Source organism: Lycium barbarum, chromosome 5 (assembly GCF_019175385.1).
Source record: "Lycium barbarum isolate Lr01 chromosome 5, ASM1917538v2, whole genome shotgun sequence".
Lineage (NCBI taxonomy): Eukaryota > Viridiplantae > Streptophyta > Magnoliopsida > Solanales > Solanaceae > Lycium > Lycium barbarum.
The window spans coordinates 140,842,234-140,851,950 of record NC_083341.1 but is presented as its reverse complement, the minus strand read 5'-3'; positions in this window follow the sequence as shown (position 1 = coordinate 140,851,950).

Here is a 9,717-nt window from a genome sequence, read left to right as displayed (position 1 = left end):
TCTGCGTGAACGCTGAGGATTGCAATGTGAAGGACAAAAATTAAAAACCAGCAATATGAGGGGCATAATTTAAAGACCAGCAAATATGAGGGACATAATTTAAAGACCACCCCAAAAGAAGGGCAATCCACGAAAAAAAATGAAGAAACAGTGTGGAGGGAGTAGTAAGTGACATGGTTCGGGGACCTACAGTCAATACCAAATTTTCCAAAGAGTGTGGAGGGAGTCAAAATTTTCATATATTTTCATCTTATACAAAGTGTTGAAAAAGGGAATTGGAAAATCTAACTTATTAATACTAAGGGTATAATGGGAATAAAATGGTAAATTATCTCTTGGGTTCTAAACTGAATAAGTAAAAATGAACAACTATTTTTAATATACAGGACAAGTAAAAATGGACGTAGGGAGTAGTTAATTAGAGATTAACTCGAGAGGGTCTTGGAAATTAAAAGTGCCTATTAGCGTATGAATATATTGCCAGATGAGTAATGCTTGCACGCTTAGTGACCATTGATATTACCCAAATGTTCAATTTATTGCATTCCCACACCACATATTTTGCCCTTCGATGTTCAGTTTTCCAATGGTAATTGGCAAGTGAAGTTGACCATTAGCATCTTATTTTTGCACTTAATTCAAGTACTTTCATTAATCCAAAACTTTTAATACGCGACCTCAACAGTCTCTCCATTATCCAAGTGCCTATATAACAGGCTAATTTACGTACCACTATTAGTACTTTATACATAATATCGAACTGTTGAATTCTACCAGTATAATAATGGGATCGTATCAAAGCACTCAAACCATGGTTTGCGTGGATGATCATTATGATTACGATTATGATGATGATTATAATTACGATTATGATTACGATTATGATGATGATTATGATTATGATGATGATTATTCAGTGTATGGGAAAGAATATTGGGTTCCAGTGAGAGAGACATTAAATTTAGAATATGAGGACGAGGAGCATCAGAGAGCTGCTGAAGAAGCTTATAAGGCTGTTTATGGAGGTTCACTATTTTCCCAAATAATGTTGTTTATTCTCCGAGTCATGTTTAGTGACAAGAACACGAATTAAAAGGAGGATTTATGGTGACCAAAATTAATCAAATCTTGTTTTCATATTTCGTGTTTCGTTTTTGAATTAGTGTCCAATTGTGCAATGACGAGCCTGCCAGTTAAATAGCCATGTTAGCTCTTTAGTTATCTGTCCTATCCTTGAATCTGCTTAACCTAAAATATTGGATTTGGCTCCTCTCCATTTCTTATTGTCCGCATTTGTCCAAGTTCTTAACTGAATAGGTGATGAGTGTCACATTTTAATATCAAAGACTTGGATTTAATTAATTTATGTTGGAGTTTTAACCATGGTTATAAACTTAGCATATTAGATATTTCCATCAGTTTTGTGAAATTTTAGTATTTCCTCCTACTTCCTCATCTGACCCGGCGCCTAAAAATGAACCAAAACTTTGGCAACCCTTTCACCAGAGAATTCACCGTCCTCCCTCGACCCCACAAGGTTTACCAAGACATAGCATTGGCATTCATTTGCAAAATTAACGATGACCGCGATAGGATAAACTACGAAATAATCCGTGTTGGTATTCCAAATAAATGGTCGTGCTCTACTACGTATGAGATAAAGGCATTCTTTTCATTGGCTTGGGAATTGAAGAAGTCTCGTCTTGTATCAATCTTGCCATTTACTTTGGCATGGATAGATCACCCTGGCGTTGTGCTAGGTGATCCGATTTACTGGTGGGACCCACAAGAGTGCCTAGTGGCCGATCCAAGGCTGAAGATCAAGAGAACATACAACTATATATTAAAATTGCCTATAGAGGGTGAAATGTCAGTCACCACGGCTTCTCGCTTGGGTTCATGTGAGGGCAACATCTATTATGTTAGAAGTGGAAGCAGTTTAGAGAATTTGGGTTTTGTTGGACTACAAGAGAGCTGAATGTGTCCTGAAACATAAGGTGAGTATCACATAAATTAACCGAGATAATCCCAATTTTCTCTTAACGAATGTCACACTCATAGGATATATCTTCATCCATATAAATCCGACCTGATTTTCCTAGTTTCAAACAGAAGATACTATTCGTACGATTTTAATAGTGGGAAACGGCATCAGATAGGAGGTAAACGTGAATTTTGCAATCACTTTCATATTTATTCATTTCTCTCAGTCTTACGAGGAGAAAAACACGTGATTCGAGAAAATTTTTGAAAAAAAAAAATCTGCGCTTTTTGAAGGTGAAGTTTGAAAATAGAACAATTCCTTCGGGCAATACGGTGTAATACGCGAAGCAGCTGAGGATCATTGGACCTCGCTCTCGGGCCCAGAGGCAGAGCAAAGAAAGCCTTAAAATAAGACTAGAAACCAAAAACCAGACGAAATAGTAGGTATAAAGTAAATTGCCCAATGTTTCCAAATTAGTCCAACTTCGTACCTTTCCGGCCCTTTATTAAAGGCCTTGTGCTCCCAACTCTACCCGTGTCTCTCAATCACATTCAAGACTTTGACTAGAACTGATGCCTGATCCCTTAATTCGTCAGTGCTTAGTAATATAAACTTATAGGTAACCTTTATGTTCCATCGAGATAAATTTTCTGGTTTTTGGTTAGTCACATAACCTTTTTTTTTTTTTTTGTGTTGCGAAAGGCATAAGGTGCTTGTCCCAGGGGTGGAGCCAAGTGGTGGCCAGGGTGTTCACCTGAACCCCCTTCGGCAAAAACTTACCATGTACATACAAGGTTAAAATTATTTTTTATGTATAAATAGTATATGTTGAACCCCTTGGCTTCCTCGTTTGTTACTTTTTTATATTTTGAACCCCACCCCACACACACACCCCTACACCCACACACACACACACAAAAAAAAAAAAAAAAAAAAAAAGAGAGGGTAACCCAAGACTAAAAAAACAAATTAGTTGTGGAGACATGCCAGTTTGGAAGGAAAACAAGGTGAAAAGTTTTTGGCATATCTTCTTTTTCCCATTTTTAAAGTTGTCTTTGTTTCATAGTTTTTACAAAAAACTGTTACTCTCAAAACAGAGTAATTGGTAAAATTGTTGCTATGTGACCAGGAGATCACGGGTTCAAGCCGTGGGAACAGCCTCTTGCAGAAATGCAGGGTAAGGCTGCGTACAATAGACCCTTGTGATCTGGCCCTTCCCAGGCCCCGTGCATAGCGGGAGCTTAGTGCACCAGGCTGCCCTTTTCTTCAAAACTTTGAATTTTGTTTTCAAGTTTTTTGGCCAAAAACTTTTTCATCTTGTTTTGTCAAAACTTGTAAAAAGTTTGGCCAAAAACGTGTTGCCTGCTTTCTTCGAAAATTTGTCAATGACTGTTGATTAACGCAGTGCGTATCTTGTGTTGATGTTGCAAATTACATCCTGATGTTTTCATGATGATAAAGGTCGGGTTGAAGGATTGTTATGTCCAGTTTTTCAAGTGAATAGTTCCTCTGTCTGCTTTAATGGGCTAATCTCTGAAATTGTACAGCAAGCACCTTTTGCTCTTCACAAACTGCAACATGACAGTAATTATGGTTCCTGACAGTATTTAACACTACTTCCGTTGCTTATACTAGCTCGAACAATCCACTATGAGCATAAACCTGTAACTCTAGTTGTGCTGCCTGAAACACCTAACCTCCCATGTGGCATGACTAAAAAGAGCTAAATGAAACTTGTTAATCAGCAGCATCCTTATCAGTATCTAGTGGTCACATTATCTTATTCGTGCTATTTGTTTTAGGAACTGGAATCGATGGAAGCAGTGGAGACACCAGAGGCAGGCCCAGCAACAAAGGGATTCTGCAAGCAATGACGCTGATTCGCAGGTCAGTGCTGATGAGGAAACTGAAGATGTTCCCGATGGTCAGTTGTGTGTGATTTGCCTCATGAGGAGGAGGCGTTCAGCATTCGTTCCGTGTGGACATCTGGTATGTTGCCAGTGCTGTGCCTTGTCAGTTGAACGTGATTTAGCACCCAAGTGTCTTTTATGTAGGCAGGTAATTCGTAGTTCTGTAAGGATATATGATTCTTGAGGAGCAAACAGTTATGAGTGATTTTGAGTAGCTCATGCTGGGAAGGTGGTTTTATTTTGTAAAGCATGCGGTGAAAACCGCATTAGATGGTTAACCTATTGGTCCCGAAGTGAGAGGATGGTGATTGATAGAACTGATGGTAGATGCCTTTTGCTGTGCCAAAGGTATGAGATATTAAAATCATGTTGTTTGTGTCTGTACATACATTTTTTGCTGCCTCGTTGTATCCTTAAGTACAATATTCATCATAAATATTGTTGGGAAGAAATCTTGTCAATGTGGTAACTGCCAAAACAGCCAACATTTGTACATTAGCTTCCCCCACTTAAAGTAGTATGCCATGACTTGCTAGGGAGTCGATTTGCTAAAAACTTGTACTAAACAAACTGTTATTTCATCAACTCACACAATCATTACAAATCTATATTCTTTAAGTACATGACCACCTTACCTAGACTCAAATTCTTAAGAAAGTTAACAATTCTTTGACTTGTTGCCTCTGCGAATGACTGATCTAAAGCTGTGTCGAAGCATGGCTAATGAAGATTCTTCCAGACACTAGATTTACCAGTAGACTTTTGACTCATTCATTACTTTGCCTTGTGCATCTCATGTGTTGGGATCTATCTTTCCATAATGAACAAAATGAAACAGGTTCTCCTTTCCACCACAGACCCACACAGCCATCCTTCTCATCCACTCTCATCTCCCAGTTGCTGTCATACTTCTTCAACAATGCACGAGCTCTATCAATGGCATCGTCTCCGAACAACTCCCATTTGAAACCAACAGTCCTCATTCTTTCACACCATTTCTCCTTTCTCTCATTCATCTCTCCCGTGTTTGTCAAAGCCTTGGCTGCCTCACCTTCCATCATCCTCCTTCCCTCGCTCTTACGTCCTTTGTAGGCTACACTGGTGGATTCTAAGAATTTCCACAAGTACTCCACTCGCCTTGAGAATCCTGTTGTAAAGTCCCCGCAACTGTTGCAGTTGCAATCCATATTGTTCTCACTCAAAATCACTTCTTTCGGCTTTAAGCTTTTCAGTGTTCTCAACAACTCTGTCCTCTCGTCTAGATTGTTGTGTTTCAAGTTATGGAGCCTGAACTGGGCACAAATAACCAAGATTTCATCTGAGAATGAATTTATCACTTGGGAATCAAGATTCTGAAGTGGGTAATTCTCCAGTCTGTTGCAATGCACAAAAAAGGCAACTCCGTGCCTTTGCCAAGGCGATTAACATCAATCTACAAATCAACAGACTGGAGAATTACCCACTTCAGAATCTTGATTCCCAAGTGATAAATTCATTCTCAGATGAAATCTTGGTTATTTGTGCCCAGTTCAGGCTCCATAACTTGAAACACAACAATCCAGACGAGAGGACAGAGTTGTTGAGAACACTGAAAAGCTTAAAGCCGAAAGAAGTGATTTTGAGTGAGAACAATATGGATTGCAGCTGCAACAGTTGCGGGGACTTTACAACAGGATTCTGAAGGCGAGTGGAGTACTTGTGGAAATTCTTAGAATCCACCAGTGTAGCCTACAAAGGACGTAAGAGCGAGGGAAGGAGGATGATGGAAGGTGAGGCAGCCAAGGCTTTGACAAACACGGGAGAGATGAACGAGAGAAAGGAGAAATGGTGTGAAAGAATGAGGACTGCTGGTTTCAAATGGGAGTTGTTCGGAGACAATGCCATTGATAGAGCTCGAGTTGGCTACCACCAATCCAAAAGATCCTAACAAGGATCACTGACAAAGAAATGAAAAGAAAACTTGCAACAATGCTAACAACGGCCCAACAAATATAAGCAGCAATCAAATGCAGAAATCAAATGGCAATAAACAAATGAGCAAAACTACAACTACTATGGTAAAAGGATAAGCCACCTAGCCGTCTATCCTAATCTGAGTCCTCCACAACCTCCTATCTAAGGTCATGTCCTCGGTGAGCTGAAACTGTGCCATATCCTGTCTAATCACCTCTCCCCTATAATTCTTCGGCCTCCCTTTGCTTCTCCTGAAACCATCCATAGCCAACCTCTCACACCTCCGCACTGGGGCATTTGTGTCTCTCCTCTTCACATTCCCAAACCATCTCAGCCTCGCTTCCCGCATCTTGTCTTCCACCGATGTCACTCCCACGTTGTCTCGGATATCTTCATTCCTAATTCTATCCCTCCTAGTGTGCCCACACATCCACCGCAGCATTCGCATTTCCGCGACTTTCATCTTCCGAACGTGAAATTTCTTGACTGGCCAACACTCCGCCCCGTACAGTAAGGTCGGTCTAAACACCACTTTGTAGAACTTGCCTTTAGGTTTTGGTGGCACTTTTTTATCACACAGCACTCCAGAGGCGAGCCTCCATTTCATCCACCCTGCTCCAATACGATGTGAAATATCGTCGTCGATATCCCCATCTCCCTGTATAATAGACCCAAGATAGTTGAAACTTCCTTTCTTTTGGATGGCCTGGGTACCAAGCCTCACTTCCTCGTCAGCCTCACGCGGTAGGCCACTGAACTTGCACTCCAAGTATTCTGTCTTGGTCCTACTCAATTTAAATCCTTTAGACTCCAACGTCTATCTCCAGCCCTCCAGCTTATCGTTAACTCAGTTGCGAGTCTCGTCAATCAGGACTATGTCATCTGCTAACAACATAAACCAAGGCACCTCACCTTGTATTTGTCGCGTCAAATCATCCATCACCAGGGCGAATAGAAACGGGCTAACAGTTGATCCCTGATGCAACCCCATCATAACAGGGAAGTGCTCCGAGTCTCTTCCTACCGTCCTTACCCTGGTCTTAGCTCTATCATACATGTCCTTTATCGCTCTAATGTACACCATAGGTACACCTTTAGCCTCCAAGCATCTCCATAGGACCTCTCTTGGTACTTTGTCGTAGGCCTTTTCTAGGTCAATGGATACCATGTGCAAGTCCATCTTCTGCTCCCTATACTGCTCCACCAATCTCCTTACAATATGAATGGCTTCTGTAGTCGAGCGCCCCGACATGAATCCAAACTGGTTCTCTGAATTAGACACACCTCTCCTCACCCTCATTTCCACCACCAATCCAAAAGATCCTAACAAGGATCACTGACAAAGAAATGAAAAAAAAAACTTGCAACAATGCTGATCATCATCATATGATCGAAGGATGTTCGCGGTTTTTTGAATCCAAATATTGGATAGACATCATGAGCGATGTTGGTTTTCTAATGTACTTGACTAAGGTTGAGCATATTAGCTCGAATTAGAGGACAAATAAATTCAGATACTGGTATTGGCTTCATCAATAGCATTTCAAATTGGCAACAAAAAATTGGATTAATCGTACATTAGCTATTGTAATATCTAAGATCACCATTCTTGTTTTGCTCTTGACAAAGATTTGAGATCAATAGACGGTGTGGTCCATGAAAGTTAAAGGTGTCAGCAATGACTACAATGGATTATTTTATGCCAAAACACAGTACAATCATTCCATATTATAAAGAGGAGATTGAAAATGAGAAGTCTCAAGGCAAGTGTGCCGAATCTTTTCCGAGTACATGCACAAGATTATTAAAACTTAAACAGATTTTCAAGACGAGTTTATATAATAGTATATATGATTGCATTATGTTCAGTCAATATTACAGGTGTATTCTATGTGTTTTAGATGATTCCTTGGGCCATATGAAGTATATGTTTGGTTTGGTTCCAACATTTAAAAGACCAGACTTAATTGGTTTGGTATCCTTTTAAAGAAAACTGACTCAAATCAATAGTGAACACTCCTAGGTACAAGACAAGGCATTATTTCTAGCATTTAACTTTTATACTCCCTAATTTCATTATTTTTTCTCATACTACCCTCAATCTTAAATAACTACATAAAGTGTTATAAGTAAACAAATTTAGAGTTCCAAAACATCATTAATAGGGTTAGTTTAGTAAAATACACCTCTAATAAAAGCTTGCTTAAGGGATATGCCAAATTAACATGGTCCAAGTAAAATGAAATGGAGGGTGTACATCAATACTATTACCTAAGATTTTCTTTTACCTTTTATTTATTCCCTTGGGATAAAAAAGAGTGTCCATTTATCAAATTAAGAAAGAATTAACCTTATTTTTTCAAATCTTTCCCTATTAAGTGCTATGATCAAATCACAATACCTATTTAATTAGGGACAATTTAGTCAAATTACTTATTTTTTTTTCTAGGAATTAGTATTTTCTTAAGAAAGTGTGCAAATGGCTAAGTGAACACTCCATTTTATCCGGAGGGAGTACAATATATGAATATAGGTTAATAGGTTATATTGTGTAATAGGTTTTCCAACCCTTTTCTTTGGCTTTTACTACTTAATAGGTTAATAGGTTATATTTAGAGTTATTTGACTATCGGTAAAAGCTAAACTAGATTAGATCCATTTAAGCTTTCTGGATTAGATTAACTCATTTTATCTTTGTTGACTGTGTCGATTACTTTAAGTCAGATATAGATGCAGGTCAGACAAATCTTTTATAAATTTAATTTGATATAAAGAGATAAGAACTTATATTATGTAAAAGTAGTGTGTGTGCCCGCAGTAAGAAAATTACATGGATCAATAGCGAGTTATAGACATGTTGGACAACACAACTCCAAGATAAAATCTGATGTTGACATCTTTGGGACTCGGTGAATGAAGTCATATACATATATACCATACCCGGCTCTCTAGTGAGGGACTCGGTGAAACAGTCATATATATACCGTACCCGTCCCTCTAGTGAGGGACTCAGTGAAATAATCATATATATACCGTACCCGGCCCTCCAGTGAGGGACTCGGTGAAATAATCATATATATATATATATACCGTACCCGGCCCTCTAGTGAGGGACTCGGTGAAATAATCATATATATCCCGTACCCGGCCCTCTAGTGAGGGACTTGGTGAAATAATCATATATATACCATACCCGGCCCTCTAGTGAGGGACTCGGTGAAATAATCATATATACCGTACCCGGCCCTCTAGTGAGGGACTCGGTGAAATAATCATATATATATATATATATATATATATATATATATATATATATATATATATATATACACCCAACTGATCAGTGGGACGCAATGCATACATACATACATGCATAAAATTCATAAATGAAATCAACTTCATCATTAGCATTAACATTATCACTATATCATTCTTTGAGGGATCAACCATCGTAAGACGAAATCAATAATGTCATGAGAGTATCGAGAACCATGAACTTAGATAGCATTAGAAATAGAATCGTCATCACTATATCTCACCTCGAAAGAACAAGAATTATGAGGCGAGATCAATCACAAAGAATAGTCTCAAAGATCATGAATAAGCTCAATAATATCGTAAGGATCATGAGATTCATAGACTTCTAGCATTTGTGGAAGCAAGGATATTATAGATATGGCACAAAAGTTTATAACAAAAGAATCATGCCTTTAGAAAGAAAGGGTTTAGCCTTAACGTACCTTTTTGGTTGCCTTAACTCTAACTATTCAACGCTTGGCCTCCCAGGCTCGTAAATCTATATTCAAGAAAATTTACACTATTGTTAGACTCATCTTCATAGGCCTGTCTTAAGCCCTCAAACTAACTCTT